The sequence below is a fragment of the Dendrobates tinctorius genome, unplaced genomic scaffold, assembly GCF_039654945.1.
Source record: "Dendrobates tinctorius isolate UK_male_01 unplaced genomic scaffold, ASM3965494v1 ptg000041l, whole genome shotgun sequence".
Lineage (NCBI taxonomy): Eukaryota > Metazoa > Chordata > Amphibia > Anura > Dendrobatidae > Dendrobates > Dendrobates tinctorius.
The window spans coordinates 66,305-87,226 of NW_027361709.1; the positions used below are offsets into that span (position 1 = coordinate 66,305).

Consider the following 20,922-nt stretch of genomic DNA (forward strand, 5'->3'; position numbering starts at 1 on the left):
TCCTGATATTCGTCGAACTTATTCTAACTCCATTGAATTCAATGGGAGGCAAAACCAAATGCATAGACAACACCTTAAGGGGGTCCAAAAAGTGGGTGTAATGTAATATATGATGTTGCAGGAAACTTTCTATAATCTCCCATTGCTACACACTGAGGAGACGAGCCTGTCATGTAGCTGCAACCCCCCTCTTCCCCCACAACACACACACCAGTGTCTTCCTGCGTGCAGCTCTGTGAAACCTGAAATCGTCCATTTCCTCTCGCAGCCCCCCCCCCCCCCTGCAAGGGAAAGCATTGCTTTGTTCTGAAACCATGGAGCTTGAATACAGGTATAGGAAATATTAAAAGAAGCCTAGCGCGCACTTTGCGTGTGACAGAGATATGAAACTCACATTTCTGCAAAGGGCACGAAGCCAGCTTTCTAAACCCCTAAGTTTCACAATTCTCGGACTTTCAGAAATTGAGATATGGATTGCTCCCAAATGGAGCGTCCTATCTAGTGCATTCTTGATGTTTTCTTGTTGGGCTCGTTACACTGGGAAACATGATACCCTTGATGAGTTCATACGAGCTTCCCCCATTAAGATATGGTTATCATAACTTTTTAGTTAAATCATAACTTGGAGAGAGGGAGGTTGGACCTCTCCAGACCGCCCATTTCGTGAGGTCACAGACCCTAGGCTATAGGTATTGCCTACCAAATTCCAGTCAGTTAAGCTGGAGTTCTGATGCTGAACAGACCTACCCCATGTGTTGGGATGTTTGGCTGCTGCCCATCCCCCGAGCCGCATGGTCTGCCTGATACCACCTAGGCACATGTAAGTGTTACTTTCTGCTTTTTAATCCATGTTGTTTTCATATTTGCAACTGTACATATTTAATGTCTCAAGTTATTACAACTTTTGTATTTGTAATCACTGCCGGACTTCGGGGAATAAATCGTAAAATTATCAGGTTGACTCCATGCTCTAAGAAACGAACTATGCAAATTTTTTAGATAATCGCTACTAATTTGGGGTTTGTCATGGACCCTCTTAATTAACTCTGTGATTAAGTAAAGCATGGCTGGTGGCAGCGTGGTGTGTGCGGTTGGTTAGGCTAGTTGGCAGTCCGGAAAGGTCTTATATTGCTGTATGAGGGGCTGCGGCCACGGCATTGATAATTCCCTTACTGCAGTAGTCTAATTGGCCGTGCACAACAAGCAGCCCATCCGGCGACTAATTATCCTAGGTGCAGTTCCCTGACTGACCTGAGGGTAAGGGGGGCGCCGGAGAGCTGCGAGTTCCAAAGTGGAACTGAGAAAGTGGGATATACATAAATCCCCGCAGTTCTTGGAAGGTTGTTAGCAGTGGTGGGGCATCCAAAATACCCCCCTGTGGTAAATTGTTAGAGCGAGATTAGCTTGCTGTATATTTTTGTCACATGGTGCCAGTGGTGGGATAACTAAGATAAGCCCCCACTGTGCCTGTGATAGCCATGTGCCGGCAGTGCATCGCCTCCCTCCGTCCGCTGACCTACTGGTGCCAGTGGTGGGATCGTGACCTATTGGTGGCACAGGGTCCGCTGTCCGTCACAATTTGGCGGCAGCGGTCCGCAGTTCGTCACATATTGGTGGCAGCGCTGGGATGTTCATCACAGTGGGCAAAACAGCTCAAATTAGGAGCAGGCACCAGGAAACGTGCCATAATTGAATTGTTCCAGAGTACAAAGAGTATACTGTATTTTTCAGATTATAATACGCACTTTTTTCTCCCAAATTTGGGGGGAAAACTGGGGGTGTATCTTATAATGAGTATATACCTTACCGGTACCGTTGCTGCAGGCACCAGGCTGGGATGAGGGGGTGCTGAATCTCTTCTCCTAAGAACTTGGTTCCTGAGATCTCTGTCTGTGCATGCGCCGCCCCCGGCGGCTATTTTACTGGAGTTCACCGCACAGGAAACCATGGAACTACTGGAGATCTGGCCTTTCACAAAATGTCAGCACAGCCCCGGAAACACTGCCGCAGCACCGCCGGACACCCCCGTAGCACCAACGTGCAGCAGCACCACCCGCAGCGGCGTGCTGCACATTGGAACACCCCCTCGTCCCAGCCTGCGTCCTGCAGCATCACCCCTACTCCTGCCTCCTCCAGCAGCGACCCTGGGACCCCGCTTCACCGCAGCCACCACCCCCCGGTAAGAAATAGGACGCATAGTTTATAAGCACCACCACTTTATTAAAAAAAAAAAAAAAAATCCTATTTTTCTCCTCAAAATTTGGGGTGCACCTTATAATCCGGAGCGTCTTATAATCCGAAAAATACGGTAATTGCGCAGCATGGATGCGTGGGACAGGTCCTCAGACAGGGCTTGGAGCAGCATTTTTAGCTGTAACATTGATCAGTAACAGGTGGATGAGTGACAGGTGTAGGCCTGGTGCTCTGAGAGCCCTGCCAAATTCAGGCGACCCACATGAAGGAGACACAACCTGGAGTCCAAACATTTCCAAAAATTAGACACCAAGAAAGAAAAGTGGCATCGATTGATCCACAGTAGAAATTTGCAAATGGCACCTCAGCAGCGAGCTATGGGCCATACATGAGTTGTCAGGGTCCGGCCCAGCAATTACTGGTGGTTAAGGGAGCTTTGTGAATCGTCTTAGCTGAGAGCCTTGATAGATATTTTGAAATTGTGCAGAAGGGTGCAGAGATCCTTCATCTGTGTCCATTCCACAAGCGTGATTTGCACCACATCCATACTGCGTTGGCCCAGGCTACACGACATGACATACTGCACCAGGGCTTATCGCTGCGGCCATAGTTCCTCAAACATGTGCAGAGTGGAATTCCACCATGTCGGCACATTGAACATCAGTTAACCGGTAGGTCAAAAGACCGCTGTAGCAATTCAAATCGGTGACCTGCAGGGTGCGATCGGCGGAAGTGAGCACACAGCTTACATGCTTTCTGCAGCAGCGCATACATGCAAAGCACATGTGTGAGCTTGCCTTGCCATAGGGCCTCCACCAGGATTGCACCGATATTGGACATGGCCTTCCCTGGATGCAGGATCAGCGGAGACAGCTGTTGATCAAACTCAGCCTGGAGAGCCGTCCACAACTCTTCAGCTGTATGACTGTGATCTCCAAGACATTATTTTAATACTGCCTGATTGCAGTGAGCCCTGACTGCACAGTACGGAGTTGGTGGGGATTCGCTCTGCACTGTTGGAACGCGTGTCTCGTTAAGGCAGACGTTGAGGGCGCAGGTGGAGGCCCTAGAGGAGGTGGAGGAGGCAGAAGCAGTGGAGGAAGTGTTAAATACAGAGGTTTGTCCTGCCAGCCTTGGGGATTCCAAGACTTGTGGAGCAGCGCCTACCGCCACAGCCATCTGAGTCACCCAGTCAGCAAGATGTAACACCCCTGTCCATGTTTGCTCATCCAGGTGTCAGTGGTGAAGGGCACCCTGGCAGACAGATTTAGTCAGGAATGGGTGATGTCTGCGACATGCTGGTGTAGCGCAGGCACAGCTGTCTTAGAGAAGTAATGGTGACTGGGCAACTGGTACTGGGGGGACTGGGACGGCCATCAGCTTTTCGAAACCATCGGTATCCACCAGGCGGAAAGGCAGCATTTCCGTGGCCAAAAGATTGGAGATGGTGGAGTTCAACCTCTTAGCTTTGTCATGTGAAGGGTCGGTTTTAGGCAAAGTGGGGCCCTAGGCAAAGTTTAAAATGGGGCCCCAAATGCTGACATATTGCACATCACACAAAAACATTTTGGTCGTATTTACATGCGCTGAGTTCAGGCCGCTAAACGAGTGTGATCGACAATATTGAAGTCGTTCAACACTTCTTTCCCGGCCTCTTTCCACTGCCTGAGAAAGAATGGGGACAGAACGATCACTAATGGATCAATCTGTCCCCATACAGTATCATGTTATCAGCAGCACATCTACAGTTTACACCCCATAGTCCTCCATACAATATAATGTGCCCCATAGCCCTCCATATAGTATAATACAATCCTCAGTCCTCCATAAAGTATAATACACTCCCCATAGTCCTCCATATAGTATAATACACTCCCCATAGTCCTCCATATAGTATAATACACTCCTCATAGCTCTCCATATATTAAAATACACTCAGTCCTCCATATAATATAATACACTCCTCATAATGCTCCATATAGTATAATACACAACCAGTCATCCATGTAGTACAATTCACATCCCATAGTATAATGCACCCCATAGTTCTTCACATAGTATAATGTATTCCCCATAGTCCTCGATACAGTATAAAGCAGCCCACATATAGTATAATGCAGCCACCCCATAGAGCATAATGCAGCCCCACCATACAATATAATGTAACCCCATAGAATATAATGCAGCCCCCCTCTTATAGTATAATGCAGCAACCCCACAGAATATAATGTAACCCACCATAGAATATAATGCAGCTCTTATATAGTACAATGTAGCCCCTCCATAGAATAGTGTAGCCCTCCTCATATAGTATAATAAAAAACAATAAAAAACAACCTGGAGTCCCCTCATACAGCTCCCCCATAGAATATAATGTAGCCCCCCATATTATATAACACAGCCTCCCCATAGAATATAATGTATAATGTACCCCCCCATGGTATATAACACAGCCACATAGTATATAGCACAGCCCCACATGGTATACAGCACAGCCCCACATGGCATATAGCACAGCACCATGGTATACAGCACAGCCCCACATGGTATATAGCACAGCACAATGGTATACAGCACAGCCCCACATGGCATACAGCCCCATATGGTATATAGCACAGCACAATGGTATACAGCACAGCCCCACATGGTGTATAGCACAGAACCACATGGTATATAGCACAGCCCGTATCTTAGCCCCCCCCCGAGAATGGCCCCACAGTCACTGCTGCATTAAAAATAAAAAAAAAACACTCCTCACCTCTCCTCCTCGTGCCTGCGCTGCTCCCGGCTCCTGTCTGCAGCTCTGCTTGGCACACAGTGAGTGCGCGATGATGTCATCGTGTACCCGCCGTATCAGAGGCAGAGCAGGGAATGATGAGAGAGGGAGTGTCAGCTGATGCTCTCTCCTCCATCATTGCTTTGAACTGTACCGGCGTCTGTGGCGGCGGGGGAAGTTGGCTCTGGGGGCAGGCGGGCCCCCTGCCTCACGGGCCCCATAGCGGCTGCATGATGTGCTGCTAGCTGGGGGACCCTTGGGAAGCGGGGACCCTAGGCAGCTGCCTTGGCTGCCTGCCCCTAATGGTCATGTGTAGGAGGAAACAATCTATTATGTGACCACAACTGCGGGATCGAGGGCTGGCGGCTGTGCTGAGAGAGGGTGGAGAACAGGACAAACTGCTGGAACATGAGAGATGTTACGGTGGATTGAGAAAGATGTGGTGTGCTCGTTCTCTGAGATCGGTCAAAAACAGCAGGCATGTCCGCATCCGTTACAGCTGATCACCTCTCACTCACCCCGACTATAGGGGGTAAACAAGTGAAGGTTCTGAACACATGAAATGGTGACGGAGGAGGAAGTTGGCGAGGCCACTAGTCTGCATTTTAGCGCAGTGCGATTCACACACTAAGGCATGGTGATCGCATATGTGCCGGTTCATGCACGTAGTTGTCAAATTATTGCAATTTTTGCCTCTGCTGTGTCATTTTTTGCAAAGTTGACTGATAACATGAGTTGGGTCATCCTTTGCGGTCTCAAAAAAAAGGCCCAAGTTAGGCAACGTTTCCGCTGCTATGTCCAGCACCGAGAAAAGAGAGGCGACCAGAGAGATTGTGGTCAGAACCCGGAACAAGAGCTTTGTCGGCCCTTTTACATTTTTGCAGAAGCGTGCAGCTAAGTAGCGACTCACAGACGTAACGCCGCAGTCAATGGTAGAATTTATATAATAAACACTATTTGGAAAGTTGTTTAACTTTGTATTTAGGAAGCAAAATGAACAATGAAAATAATCTGTGCGCCGCTGTATGAAGCCTTTACATTTGCTACTATTGTATCATATTATTGGTTTATGATCTGTTCCTTTATTTTATTTTTTTTTTTCTTTTCAGGCCCCGCCACAAAGAAAAAATATGTCAGTTATAACAACCTGGTGATCTAGGCGGCCTACTCATCTACGATGGAAGAGGCAGCAGCTACATTTTCATTCCTGCGTTGTGTGGTGCGGCTCGCTTCCCTCTCCGCCTCGTGCCTCACTCGCAGCGGCCAATCATGGGACGAGAGGAGCTGCTGGAAAATGATGGTGCACAGCCTTTGAGGACTGGGGGAAGCTGCTTTATCCAAGCCATCTGGACTATTCCTGGCTTATATCTCAGGGGCCAGGACCAAGCGATGAGCGCCCAGCCCCGCGTGAAGCAAGTTTGTAAGCGGGCCTTACCAGGGCTCTTCTGCCTATATTGGGGACCATCAGACTCAGATCTTTCTGTACAGAACTTTTTGCATACAAATTCCTACCTTTTCATATCCAACTTTGCTTTCCACATTCGGGGAGTCCAATTTTCTCGGACCCCTTCCCCTCTTCTCCGCAGCAGCAAGCACTTCAGTATTCTGGCTTCCATATTGACACTCATTTCTTGAAACCTCTTTTTTTCCGTTTGGGTCTTTCACTTTTTTTTTTACATCCGTTTTCTCGCTCATTTTTTTTTTTTTTTTTTAAATTTCTGTACATTTTTCTTTATTTCCGAAAAACAAGGTTTTAAAGACCAAAAACTGTGTGTGATACGCAGACCGTTCCTGAGCGTGATTGGCTGGCAGGATCTGGTAATGTGATTGGCTGAAACCCGGGGGTCTTCTGTCTCCGATTGCATGTTATCTCTATCTCTCTGCCTTTTTTTTAATTTTTATCTTGTTTTTTTTCTGTCGGGGAATTCTGCTGTTTGTGTTTGATTTTTCTTTTTCATTTGCCTGCGGACAGAGGTTCCGTCGACAGGAAATGGGTTGAAACGGCCAACGTTATCGCCCGCTTCTGAGGATCTGTCCGAGCCTGATCGGTGGAGGGCCACTCCCGTGGACTCAGATGTGACAAAAAGCATGTATGTTTTTTACTGTTTGTAATGAGTATTTTCTGCTTATGTGCCAACCTCGTGAGACACCCTCCCCAAACTGCCCTGTGATATTGTCAGAGAATGTATTAAAGATTTTGATTATCTTTTTTATATTATGTTGCAAAAAGTTTTGGCTTTATTTACAAACAGAAACATTGTGCGGAGGGAGGAGATGAGCAAACATCACAGCCGGGCATATTTACCAAGTCATTGCTTGTTATCACCTCTTCCAGGGGAGAAAGTGAAGGGGGGGGGGTCTCCCATTTAGTGTTCAGGGGTACAGACTTTTCCTTACCTTTTTTGGCTCTTTGGGATTAGGAAATGACTTGTTTCATGGTAAACCCCATTATATAGCAGAATATACAGGAAAGTCATCATGGCGTAGAAAAGGTGGAATGATTGACCCATAAACAGGAAATGTAGATCATGGTAATTAAATAGGTACAACAATGGGGGAAAGTATGGCCAAGAACAACCCCAAATCCCTAGCCAACAGCATAATGTCATCTTATTTGATTGACATTTCTTAGGTTCCGTAAGAAGATTGATGAGTCACACAAAAGATTTTCCTGTTCTAGGCAGCAGTTATTGATGTGAGGATTTCATTGACCTTGTAGCTTTATAGCTTCCTCCTGACCTCATATGAGTCCTAGGCCATCATCTTTTGTGCAAAGCTTTACTGGGGGCAAGAAAACAGAAAGGAATCAATAACAGAAAGGCGCGTTTTCAGTTCTCTAGTTTTCTGTTAAGATTGTGGAGATTATGGAGTCCTGAACCAGATTTGTTGACTGAAATTCCACCTGGGAAAGTTCAAATTTGTATTTAATGTTGATGACTTCAGCTTCTTAGAGGATTGACAGATGTTTGTTACCAACTGTTAATTCCAGCAAAGCATCTAAAACAACTTTATAATCCCGATTTTTAAATATTTCCTCTCGTTTGGTGTTGGCAGCTCCCATCCAGACCAATGTGTTTCTATGGTTACAGACTACAAACAAACAATGTGTAGTCTGGATCCTGACGTCATGTTTTACTCTACAACCCCCATTCTGTCTACTTGCTGCAGGATCAGTGGCTGGAGTCTGCAACCTGGATAATTATTTTTTTGATGCATTGCAAAGTGTTTACACCCGTAAAAAAAAAAAAAAAAAAAAAGTTTTCTATTATAATGAAGAATCTTTAATCATTGTAAAGTGAACAATTCTGCAATGTTTTGATACTATTTTGTTTTTCGTTCCTTGCCATTTTTAGTATCACTGCTCGTCGTCAGTGTATGGAAACACTGAATTCAGAGACTGAAAACCCATCATGATCTGTAGTCTCCCTCTTACTCAGTTGTTGGCATTGGAGATGAGCGGATGAGACAAAATTCAAAGTTGTTTGCATGGATTTTCCCAGCAGTCACCATATTGTTGAATCTGCACAAATTCGAAAAATATCTGCATTTTGGCAAATGCTGATTTTTTTAAAAAAAAATGTAAAGTACAATTCAGTTCCAATTGAATTAATTCCCTATCTTCTAGTGGAAATGTTTTCTTATTACAATGTATCAATGCAGGATATGATCTATCAGCCTGGATCCTTGACAGCAGAGAGATCGGTGCAGCTTCTGTGCAAAACTCAGACATCATTGCTTACAGGCCTGCACATCGTTATTGGCACCCGTGATGTTTAAGTACCGTATATAATGTGGAATATCTCCAGAAAAAACTGAATGAAGTGAAACCCCCTTTACATTACATTAATATGGAAACACATTGTGACTCGCCTGTGGTAAGTTACAAAGGAGAATCACCTGTGACTAATGGTCGGTGCCCATGTGACATGAATTAGCCAATGAATGATGACTTCGGTGTTCTAAAAAGCCACATGGTCGGCCCTGTTCCTTTGTCATAATGGTGAAGACATGAGAACCGCTATTATTAGCAAACAAGACCTCCAAACGGTATAAGGACATCTCCAAAAACCTTGGTATCACAGTTTCAACAGTGTGTAATGTTAAGAAGTTTGCCAAGCATGGTAGCATCAAGAACCTCCCTGGACGTGGGGAAAAGGTATGATTGGCAAGAGATGTCTTCAAAGGTTGGTGTGAATGGTGGAACAAATACCACCTCAAACATCCAAAGCCCTGAAGGCAAACCCGGAACAGTCTGGGGTCATGGTTCCTACTAGTACCATACGCTACACACTAAACCAAGCAGCGCTTTATGGGCCAAGGCCCAGGAAGAAATCATTGCTGAAGAAAAGACATAAAAAGAAATGACTTATCTTTGGCAAAGAGAACACTGACCAACCACAATCCTTCTGAGAAAATGTTATGTTGCCTAACGAAGCAAAAATTAGAATTGTTTTTGCAATGCAAAGCAACAGTTTGTTTACAGACAACGCAATGAAGCTTATAAGGAAAATAATAATTTTTATTTCTATAGCGCCGACATATTCCGCAGCACTTTACATTTCAGAGGGGACTTGTACAGACAATAGACATTACAGCATAACAATAATCACATAGATCATAACAGATACCAAGAGGAATGAGGGCCCTACCAACAGTTAAGCATGGTGGAGGGTCCATAATGCTGTGGGGTTGCTTTTCTGCATCTGGTACTGGAGGGTTCAACCGTATCACAGGAATCATGAAATCGGAGAACTATCAAGAGATTTTAGAGCAAAATGTCCTACTCGGTGTAAGAAAACTTGATTTGAGTTGAATATCATGGGTCCTCCAGCAAGACAATGACCCAAAGAATACATTCAAAAGTACACAGGAATGGTTGAAAAAGGAATAATGGACTGTTGCAAAATGGCCATCAATGAGTCCTGACCTCAATCCCATTGAAAATCTTTGGGGTGAGCTGAAATCTGCCATTGAGAAAAAGAACTCTGCGAACATTCAAGCGCTTGAACAAAATGCAAAGGAAGAGTGGGAGAAAATACCAGCTGAGAAGTGGAAGAAGCCTATAGATGGCTACAAGAAACGTCTGGAGGCCAAAGAGTGTGTATTAATTAGGGGGCCTTCATTGCCGCACATGCTGGTTATTCTGTTTATTCTTTGAAATTGCAACATGTAAGTTGAAAAACAATGTTTCATTGTTGTATTACTTTACAAAATCCTGAGGATATAACTTTGGTACATTTCCATTTATTTCTGAAGCTATTATCCAGTCTATGAAAAAATGAAGGGGTGTCAATAATGACGAGCAGCGCTGTACATTGTAACAAAGTGAAGAAAGATTCTCAGTCTCAGAATGTAAACAAGACTGTTTCTGTTTAATGACAGGAAGCCGAGACGTTGGAAAAGGCAAGCAATTAAAAAGTTAGAAAGTTGCAGAAGTTTTCACTCTACAATGATTGGGTTGTATTTCGGTGGGATCCGGCTTTTGTGTATAGAGTATGCAAAGTATGACTATCTGCTCGCCCCTCGGAAGGAAGTAAAGTATCTCTCCAGTGAGGCCGTTCTCTTCCTTCTGGTCGAGAACTACCTTATAATATCATCATCCAGATAATCCGCGCTCTGTGTGAATCCGCCATATATGATCTGCCAGAAAAGGGGCAAGTTGCACCAAATGTATCCAAATTGTGACAGTGGCATAACCTAACCCATTTCTACCTCATGGCTGGAGAACATGGACACTAATAATTGGCACTTGCCCATACTAAATGTCGTGCAGCTTTTAGCACCCGGCACGTCACTGGCGCCATTTTTGGCGTTTATTTTTCCGTGTCTGTCATCTTGCTTGCCATTTTTGGCGTTTATTTTTCCGTGTCTGTCATCTTGCTTGCTGGTTTCTGCAGAATGTGATCCTGCGGTGACTGACGCGTTATGACATTAATAGATGAGAATCTAGCCGAGTTCTTTCATTACCGGCGTGCCGCAGAACAAAGGCGACTCTCTGCAGCCTGACGACTGTTTACAGACATAAAGCGCTTTGTTCTTTGTCCTTCGCTGTACCCTACCTGCCTTCACCAAACTCCACCAAAGAATCACATCCAGCACAAATCAGGACGCCGCTTCCTCAGTTTGAGGATTTTACAATCTCCCGAGACTTCATTGGGAAGTTGAAATGTCTGCGATAATTCAAAGCCGTCACTCAGAAAGGTTCACAAACATAAAAGGCGAGAAGAACATTGTGCAAAGAGCCGAGAAGTGCAGCCCATAGAAACTAACAGGATGGAAAGGGGAGAGAATAGTCCTAGGTGACACCCGGGGAGGAGGAATCGGAAACCGCTCAGATCTGGTGTCTTCAAGGTGACATCTGCAGCTCATGGAAAACCGGATGGGTTCAAGTTTGTAAAAAGATGAAACTGCAACAAATGGAATAAAACTGCTAGAAAAAAAAATCCAGAGACTGAACCAGCAGGGAGCGACACTGAGGCAGGGGGTCTGCAGCAGAATAGTGGATGCAGCAATGGATGTGACTGGAGTACTAAGACAAGACCTATCGGTAGAATTGTGAATGCAGCTCTGAATGTGACTGGATGATTAAAACAGGACAGATGAGAACACTGAATGCAGCTCTGGATGTGACTGAAAGAAAAAAGCAGGAGAAAGCAGAAGAATTGTGAATGCAGCTCTGGATGTGACTGAAGGAAAAAGGCAGAATGTACTGGAAGAATTGTAAATGCAGTTCTGAATGTGACTAGACGATTAAAACAGGACAGATCAGAAGAACATTGAATGCAGCTCTGGATGTGACAGAAAAAAGCAGGAAGCAGCAGAATTGTGAATGCAGCTCTGGATGTGACTGAAAGAAAAAAGCAGGAAGAAGCAGAAGAATTGTGAATGCAGCTCTGGATGTGACTGAAAGAAAAAGGCAGAATGTACTGGAAGAATTGTAAATGCAGCTCTGAATGTGACTAGACTATTAAAACAGGACAGATCAGAAGAACATTGAATGCAGCTCTGGATGTGACTGAAAGAAAAAAGCAAGAGGAAGTAGAAGAATTGTGAATACAGCTCTGGATGTGACTGGACGATTAAAACAGAACAGATCACAAGAAGTTTGAATGCAGCTCTGGATGTGACTGAAGGAAAAAGTCAAGATGTAGTGGAAGAATTGTGAATGCAGCCATTAATGTTACTAGAGTACTAAGATGATGTATGAGTAGAATTGTGAATGCAGTTCTGAATGTGACTACACTGCTAAGACCGGGCAAATTCTAAGAATAGTGAATGCCGCTCTGAATAATGTAACTGAAATAAAAAGGCAAAGATGTAACAGAAAAATTGTGAATACAACTCTGGATGTGACTGGAGTAAAAAGGGAAGATTTAACACAGTATTTTAGAATACAGCTTGGTGTAAAAGCAGGCTGTAGCAGGATTGTGAATACAGCTCTGAATGTGTCTGGTGTATAAATACTCTACAGATCAGCAGAACTGTAAATGCAGCTCTGGGTTTGAGTGTTAGGATTTTACTGCATGATTATTAATGAATGTGACTGAAGCAGGAAAACTTGATTATAACAAGAAATGTGAATGCAGCGTTTGATTGGACTGAAGATTAAAGACATGACGTGACAGCAGAAGTGTGAATGAAGCTCTGGATGTGACTAAACTAGACATAGTGTACCAGCACAATTGTGAATGGAACTCTAGATGGGAATGAAGGAGAAGACATGGTGCAGCAGCAGAATTTTGAATGCAGCTCTGGAGTGTCTCAGCAGAACTGTAAGTGCAGCTCTGAATGTGATTGGCGAATAGACACACAGGCCCCAGTTCTTTAGCAGTGAAGTGTTCGCTGCGGTGAGATGCTCATCCTAATGGATCTCCAGTCCGGGGCTGCTGTACATTGGCGGGCAACTTCAAAAAGAAAATCTGTCATCCCTCTGTTATTCTTCTGGGCAGAGACAAAGTGACAATGTTACATTGGGCAAAACTTCACTGCTGCAGGAGCGGTCCCCGTCCGTCACAGTTGGACATAGCTGAATGCAGTCAGATTGTGCTCGGAGGCCCCTGTGCACCATTTATTGGCAGCTCATAACTGCTCACATTACCGCAGTCTAATTACTGCCCGGCAAGCAGAAGACAAACCTTCTTAATTTCACATTAGGGGGAAAAGAATGAGGAGAGGTGAGATGAGGAGAGGAGCAATAAAAGAGAAGTGAGGATAGAAGAGGAAACGAGGAGGGGAGAGGAGAGGAGCAATAAAAGAAGTGAGGAGAGGCGGGAGATAAAAGTGAGGATAGAAGAGGAGACGAGGAGGAGAGATGAGAGTTAAAAGAAGTGAGGACAGGAGAGGAGTTGAGGAGGGGAGCAATAAAAGAGAAGTGAGGATAGAAGAGGAAACGAGGAGAGGAGAGGAGCAATAAAAGAAGTGAGGAGAGGCGAGAGATAAAAGTGAGGATAGAAGAGGAGACGAGGAGGAGAGAAGAGAGTTAAAAGAAGTGAGGACAGGAGAGGAGTTGAGGAGGGGAGCAATAAAAGAGAAGTGAGGATAGAAGAGGAGGGGAGAGGAGAGGAGCGATAAAAGAGAAGTGAGAACAGAACATGTGAGGAGAAGAAAAGAGATAAAAGAGAAGTCAGGACAGAAGAGGAGACAAAGAGGGGGGAGATGAAAGGAGTAGTGAGACCAGAAGATGTGAGGAGAGATTATGAGGAAGGGAGAGGAGAGATAAAAGAGAAGAGAGGAGAGAGGAGAGGAGCAATAAAAGTGAGGACAGAAGAGGAGAGATAAAAGGAGAAGTGAGGAGAGGAGGAAATGACAGGACAGAAAAGAGGAGAGGTGAGGAGACAAAGAGGAGGAATAGGAGAGAAAAGGAGGGAAACGGGAAAGGAGAGAGCATTGGAGAGAAGAGGTGAAAAGAGGAGAGAGGAGTGTAGAGATGACTTCCTGTATGAGATTCTAGAAGGACTCTGGCCCCTGTCGCTCCATACAGGGGGATCCTCGCTTCGTCCTCATCCCGATCTGTTACACGTTACATTGTTCCATTCTGTATCCGTTGGGGGATGTGTACCTCGCGGCCTCCATGCTGGTATGCACTCAGCTTTCCAAGGGTCCCGAGTGCTGGGCAGTCCCAAATGTGAGCGTTCACCTCTCAGAATCCCCATTCAGGTCTCTGGGACTTATCTGCTGGGAGTTGTAATAGTGGCCATATTAGTGGTTGCCCATCTACTCCAGAAACCTTTAAAAATAAGTGAAGGTCAGACAGAATTCCTATTTTGCATCCGTTTTCTCTCAGAAAGGAAATGTAACATCAACCGTTCTTCACTGTCCTATTAAGGGAATAGAAGAATCCAGGATATCTATAAACAGAAAGATAGTGAGGAAACAGCTAACCTAAATGAATTCAGGTATCCAGGTCCAGATGAATTACACCCCAGAGTACTGAAGGAGATAGCAGAAGAAATTTTTGAACCCCTCTCCATAATCTTTGAAAATTCTTGGAGAACAGGAGAAGTCCCAGAAGACTGGAGAAGAGCAAATGTTGTTCCTATCTTCAAAAAGGGGAAGAAGGTGGACCCAGGGAACTAAAGGCCGGTGAGTCTGACTTCTATACCAGGAAAGATCTTTGAACAAATTATTAAACAACATGTATGTCAGTACCTGGATAAGAATGAAGTGATTAAACAGAGTCAGCATGGGTTTGTAACTAATAAGTCATGTCAGACTAACTTAATTTCCTTCTATGATGGAATCACTGATTGGGTGGATCAAGGAAATGCTGTAGATATAGTATATCTTGACTTCAGCAAAGCATTTGACAAAGTCTCTCATACAATCCTTATTGAAAAAATGACTAAGTATGGAATGGACAAGGCAACTGTTAGGTGGATTCATAACTAGCTTAGTGATCGGACCCAAAGAGTGGTCGTAAATGCCTGCACATCCAGTTGGAAGAATGTCTCAAGTGGGGTACCACAGGGCTCTGTCCTGGGCCCTGTATTGTTCAACATCTTTATCAACGATTTAGATGAAGGAATTGAGGGTAAACTGATTAAATTTGCTGATGACACAAAGCTAGGAGGGATAGCTAATACCAGAGAAGAGAGAGAGGGGATTCAAAAAGATATAAATAAACTGGAGAAGTGGTCAGCAACTAACAGAATGGTTTTTAACAGGGAAAAATGCAAAGTACTACATCTGGGCAATAAAAATGAAAAAAGCATATACAGAATGGGAGGAATAGGGCTAAGCAACAGCTCATGTGAAAAAGACTTGGGTATACTAATAGATCACAGACTGAATATGAGTCAACAGTGTGATGCAGCAGCAAAAAAGGCAAATGCAATTCTAGGATGTATTAACAGAAGCATACAGTCTAGATCACGTGAAGTCATTATTTCCCTCTACTCCTCTTTGGTCAGACCTCATCTGGAATATTGTGTCCAGTTTTGGGCGCCACATTTTAAAAAAGACATCAACAAACTGGAGCAAGTTCAGAAAAGAGCGACCAGAATGGTGACCGGTCTGCAAACCCTGTCTTATGAGGAAAGGTTGCAGGATTTGGGAATGTTTAGTTTGCAAAAGAGAAGACTGAGAGGAGACTTAATAGCTGTCTACAAATATCTAAAGGGCTGTAACATTGTAGAAGGATCAACTTTATTCTCATTTGCACAAGGAAAGACTAGAAGCAATGGGATGAAACTGAATGGGAGGAGACACAGATTAGATATTAGAAAAAACTTTTTGACAGTTAGAGTGATCAATGAGTGGAACAGGCTGCCACGAGAAGTGGTGAGTTCTCCTTTAATGTAAGTCTTCAAACAGAGGCTGGACAGACATCTGACTGAGATGGTTTAGTGAATTCTGCTTTGAGCAGGGGGTTGGACAAGATGACCCAGGAGGTCCCTTCCAACTCTACGATTCTATGATCCAGATATTTGGGGTTCCAGACTGACCAGATCTCCAGCAGTGACCTCCGTGACCAGATGACTAACATTGGCTGATAATAGGGGAGATCTGTGCGGGGGGCGAGCAAACTGTGTAGGGTGGGGGATGCAGGCTGTGCGAGGGACAAGCTGTGGGGGAGCAGACTGTGTGGGGGATGAGCTGTGCAGGCTGTGGGCTCTGCAAGGGACGAGCTGTGGGGGGCAGGCTGCGCGAGGGACGATCAGTGTGGGAGCGAGCTGTATGTGGTGTGGGCTCTGCGAGGTGCGGTTTGTGTGTAGGTTGCGAGCTGTATGGCGTGTGGGCTGTACAGGATGTGGGGTCGGCAAGGTTTTGGGTGTGTGGGGTGTGCAGGCCCTACTAGGTATGGTATGTGTGTGTTGCAGGCTGTGTGGGGTGCGGGCTATACGTGGTGCAGGCTATGTGGGGTGTGGGCTGTATGGGGCGCGGGCTATGTTGCATGCAGGGTGTGGGCCATGTTGGGCACGGGCTATGCGGGCGTGGGCTATGCAGGGTGCAGGCTATGAGGATTGCGGGCAGGGTGCGATGTGGTGCGCGTGCTTTGTGGGGTGCAGGCTGTGCGGGGCGCAGCTATGCAGAGTGCGGGCTGTGCGGGGCACGGGCTATTGGGGGTGCGAGCAGAGGGGCTGCTGTTGTGTATAATTATCTCTTATTTGCTGTGACGGAGCTTTTATCCGGACATCATCCATCCTTTGTTATGTTGTTTTCGGTTCCTTCCCATGTTTCTGTCCTTCCTGCACTGGTGATGGCGGCTGCCCCCATATTCATTATCCTCCGCATCTCAGGAAATGGAGCGATTCATCACACATGTTCCTCCCCAGATCTGGAAATGACCCGGACCCCCCTATATACAGTACACGTGGGAGGGGGCAGCTATGAACTAAGGGGCGAGGGGTCTAAACCCTGCAGATTGTGACTATCATGTGGACGACGATGGCTTAGATACATGATTTAACCGGATGATATCACGTGATAGGCTTAGATACTTCTGCTTAGAAGTCAGTATCGTATAAGATAAGCTTAGATACACAGCACATCAGACAGTATCACATGTTAAAAACTTTGAGACTTCAGATTAGCCACAGCTTCACCATGATGGGACTGGATGCACCAGTTTAGCAGCAGTACCATACATGTTAGGCCTCGCAGTCAGTATCACACAACATAAGCTTAGGTTATTTTCACTAGAAGGTTGAAACAAAAGCGCAATAGGGTCTTATCCGGGTAAAATGTTCAATTACTGAATGTATTAAACTCACCTTCTCAAAGATAAAATAAAGCTTGTATAGTAAGTCAGCCTGCTGCACGTCCAACGGTCCACAGCGGAACCGTACCACAGTTCAATAAGGAATAAATTCTTGGACTTTGAGTGCGCTGCCAGACGGATTCAATAACCACACAAGGTTAAAAAAGTTAACCCTTTAATCCCTACGCGTTTCGAAGCATAACGCTTCTTCTTCAGGGGTTGTATCAACCCCTGAAGAAGAAGCGTTATGCTTCGAAACGCGTAGGGATTAAAGGGTTAACTTTTTTAACCTTGTGTGGTTATTGAATCCGTCTGGCAGCGCACTCAAAGTCCAAGAATTTATTCCTTATTGAACAACATAAGCTTAGATACACTGCTCAGCAGTCAATATCATATTTGATAGGCTTAGATACATTACTGCACAGATAATGTCACACGTTAGGCCTAGATACAGTTGCTAAGCAGACAGTATCACACTAGATTGGCTTAGATACATGGGCACGGCTCACAGCATCACAAAGTGAAGACTTGGATACTTCAGCTTAGCCGCAGTTTGCAGTTCAGTCGACAGTTTTGCAAGTAAGTTTCATTAAAAAATTTTATTCTTTGCCTCGTGTTACCTTGTTCTGGCTGCAGAATGAGATAACTGAGGATCCGTCAGTGAGCTCGGTGTGACGGGAGAGTTTATTACTCTTATCTTTGTTCTTCTGAGCTGCTCTCTGCTGATTTCAGTTCAGTTAATCTTTCATGTGATCATAAATCAGCAGAAAAGAGCTCAGAAGAAGAAAGATACAAGTTATAAACTCGCCATCAGACCGAGCTCACTGACAGGTTCTCAGTTAACTCATTCTGCAGCCAGCAATAGACTGTGAAACAAAGAGGCTACACGAGTCAAACGGTGTAACATTTTTAATGAAACCCAATGGCAAAAAATAATTTTAGCCAAAAAATACATGCAATTAAGAAAAACGTCCTGTCCTCTAATGCCACTGTGACAGCGTGTCTATGCCTTGCTCCAGGACAATGGGGGTTAAATACTACTCAACGCATTTTTTTTTTTTTTTTTTTTTTTTGCCGCCCCCATAATTAAGTGATGAATGAAATGTAGAAGAAGCCGATGTCGTCCGCACAAAGCGGGAGGATAAACTTCCCCGAAATCCCAAAGCTGGAAGTATTTGCTGATTTTGCTCTCATCTAAAGCCCAGAAGATTAAAGGAACGCGTGTTGTGGATTGTAAATACTTTCTTCCTCTGGCCTCGGTTTTCAGGCTGAAGACGGATTTAGGGGAGGGAACCGCTGCTTCAGATTTGTCCTAACAAGGTGATCAAAGGGAAAAACGTGAAGAAGAAAAGATGCAGCGGAGAAAAGAACAGGGATTGTGAGGAAGGGACAAGGACCCCACACCTGTGCGGAGGCGGCGAAGAGAGCGCGGCATCTGGGGAGCGCTGATAAGCGCCACCTGGAGACTTAGCGAGCGGCTCAACTTATCTCCAACATGAAACGAGAGGCAGATAACGCGCCAGCGGTGATGATGCCGTGAGATCTGCGCTAATCCCACCGACTCTTCTGTCTGCCAGCCGCTTATAGATCACCCAACATTTCATTCTCCGAAGAGACGACAACGAATTATCGGAAATGGGATCAGTCTCCAAAACAGAAGATCTGACACTTTAGATCAGGGGCCGTCTCCAGGTGGGATCGGCGAAGTGACGGCGATTAGGAAGTTATCTACAGTTACTAGATGGCGACGGATAAGGCGACGGATAAGTCAACGGACCCAAAGATGGGCGGAAACTGGAGAGGAAACTTCACCACGAAGAAAGATGTAAACTTTTAGAAAAGTTTCAAAGTGGGTAAAAAAAAGTGATTTACAGAGAAGTGTCCAAGTGTGTGGTAAAGAGAAAGTTATCGAAAAGTTTTATACTTTGTTTCCTGGTGGTTTTTAGGTACTCTGCTTGCTGCCATCCATTGGGATTTGTCCCAGGCGTGTGATGGACACACAGGTGCGGGATCCAAAAAATCTCAAAGCACCTCCCTTTCCACATACCTTAAGCCAGGTCAGGGCCTCTTATGAATGAAGGGCTGAAATAACTTTCTTTTTTTTTTCTGGCAATCTTCTAGCGTCATTCAGCACCTGAGTAAAAATGTCAAAACTTTCACTGAAAGACTCATTAGAAATCATTTGGTCATTCTTCTAAGCGAAAGTCATGGCGCCCTTTTTTGTGCAGGGTAATTTGCAAATCATTCCAACCACAACCGGGGAATTGTTCAAGGCAATTTCTGTAGAAACAATTTACATCCTTTTTAAAGAAAGAAGAAAATGGTAAATTTCCTGCGCTGCGGAGGCCGACTGCCACTTCTCATGTAACCCTTTCTCTGCCAGCAGGCCTGGCCTTCCGTCTGTGGAGGATGGGGGGTACAGGAGATGTATGAAGAGACCTCCGACTTCCCTTCTGTGTGCAAGAAGTGCAGGGCGGCTGGGATTAGTGCTGCTTCTAGTCTTCTAGGGTACATCTCCTCCAAAAATGTGTGTCTCCATCTATGAGGCATGATGGCGGTCACCACAGTGGCTCTTTATTTTCACTGGCTTCATCTTAAAATGCATTGGATGGCAAAGGACAGGAGTAGTCAGTCTGTACTCTGAAGAAGGTAGGAGACAATGAGGACACTGGCTGCCCCCCACTTTCAATGGAGGTCCCCTTTAAGGTGGACAGTCCTTTAGATCTTTTCCCCGTATCAAGGCTGTCAGCTGTGTGGAGTACGGTGCAAAATTGCGTATTACATGGCCCCTGGGCAGACGTATCAGCGGTGCACCGGAAAGGGGTCCAAGAGGGTTCCCTTTCTTGAGAATTATCTATGGAGACTGATCGAGTGACTGCAGAGTTATAGAAAAGAGTCAGGAACAGCAAGGGACCCTCATTGCATTTCTGCCCAGGGGTCCATCTCTTGGTAAGCACGGTTTATGCAGGGTGGTCTTATATGGGGTTTGCCAGCAGCAGGGGTGTACATAGATATCATGGGGCCCCATAACAGCCGCGTGGTCTGACACTATTAGCAATACGCCACTATCCAACAGTATCCGAATACTTCCGGAACGACCCTAAACCCAGACGTGTCCTTCTCTAGGGCGAGTACCAGTCCATTGGAGGAGTTTGTGTAGGACAGAATCGGCTGCCGCTTCACAGAAATAAGGTCGCAGAGTCGCCGTCTCCGGGAGATGTCACTGGTTGCAGATGAAGAGTATCAGACCGAACGTGTGACCGTGCCGAGGGCTTAGCAGGTAAATATGTCGGAGACGATTTATGAGGATGTCGGTAAACATGTCGTGAGTTCAGATGAAAGTGCGGCGGCTTCTCAGGAGGCGCGCGGAGTCCGCAGAATTACTTGCAGCTCCTGCTCTCCCTTCTCGTTGTTCCACATTTTCTGTCCTGTTGTTCCAGTTCATTTAAGAATTGTTGTAAATGTGATATTGATGTGAGTGTGATACGATGTTCCATCTTCAGAGGCCAAGTCTGATCCAAAGAACAGCGTAATAACCAAGCATGGGCGCATAAATGTGGTGAAGACATAACCAAGACCACCCGAAGCCAAATCTTCCTAACCAAGACCACCCGAAGCCAAATCTTCCTAACCAAGACCACCCGAAGCCAAATCTTCCTAACCAAGACCACCCGAAGCCAAATCTTCCTAACCAAGACCACCCGAAGCCAAATCTTCCTAACCAAGACCACCCGAAGCCAAATCTTCCTAACCA

The 20,922-nt window shown here is 45.3% G+C and overlaps 1 long non-coding RNA gene across 1 annotated transcript in view; it reads left to right on the plus strand.

The window, feature by feature from the left end:
- Positions 1-7,182, plus strand: part of LOC141088769 (uncharacterized) — a 37,165-nt gene extending 29,983 nt beyond the window's left edge. Inside the window, exon 2 of the long non-coding RNA XR_012232060.1 lies at positions 6,079-7,182. This is a non-coding gene — a long non-coding RNA (uncharacterized lncRNA). The remainder of the gene's footprint in view (positions 1-6,078) is intronic.
- Positions 7,183-20,922: the final 13,740 nt, after the last annotated feature.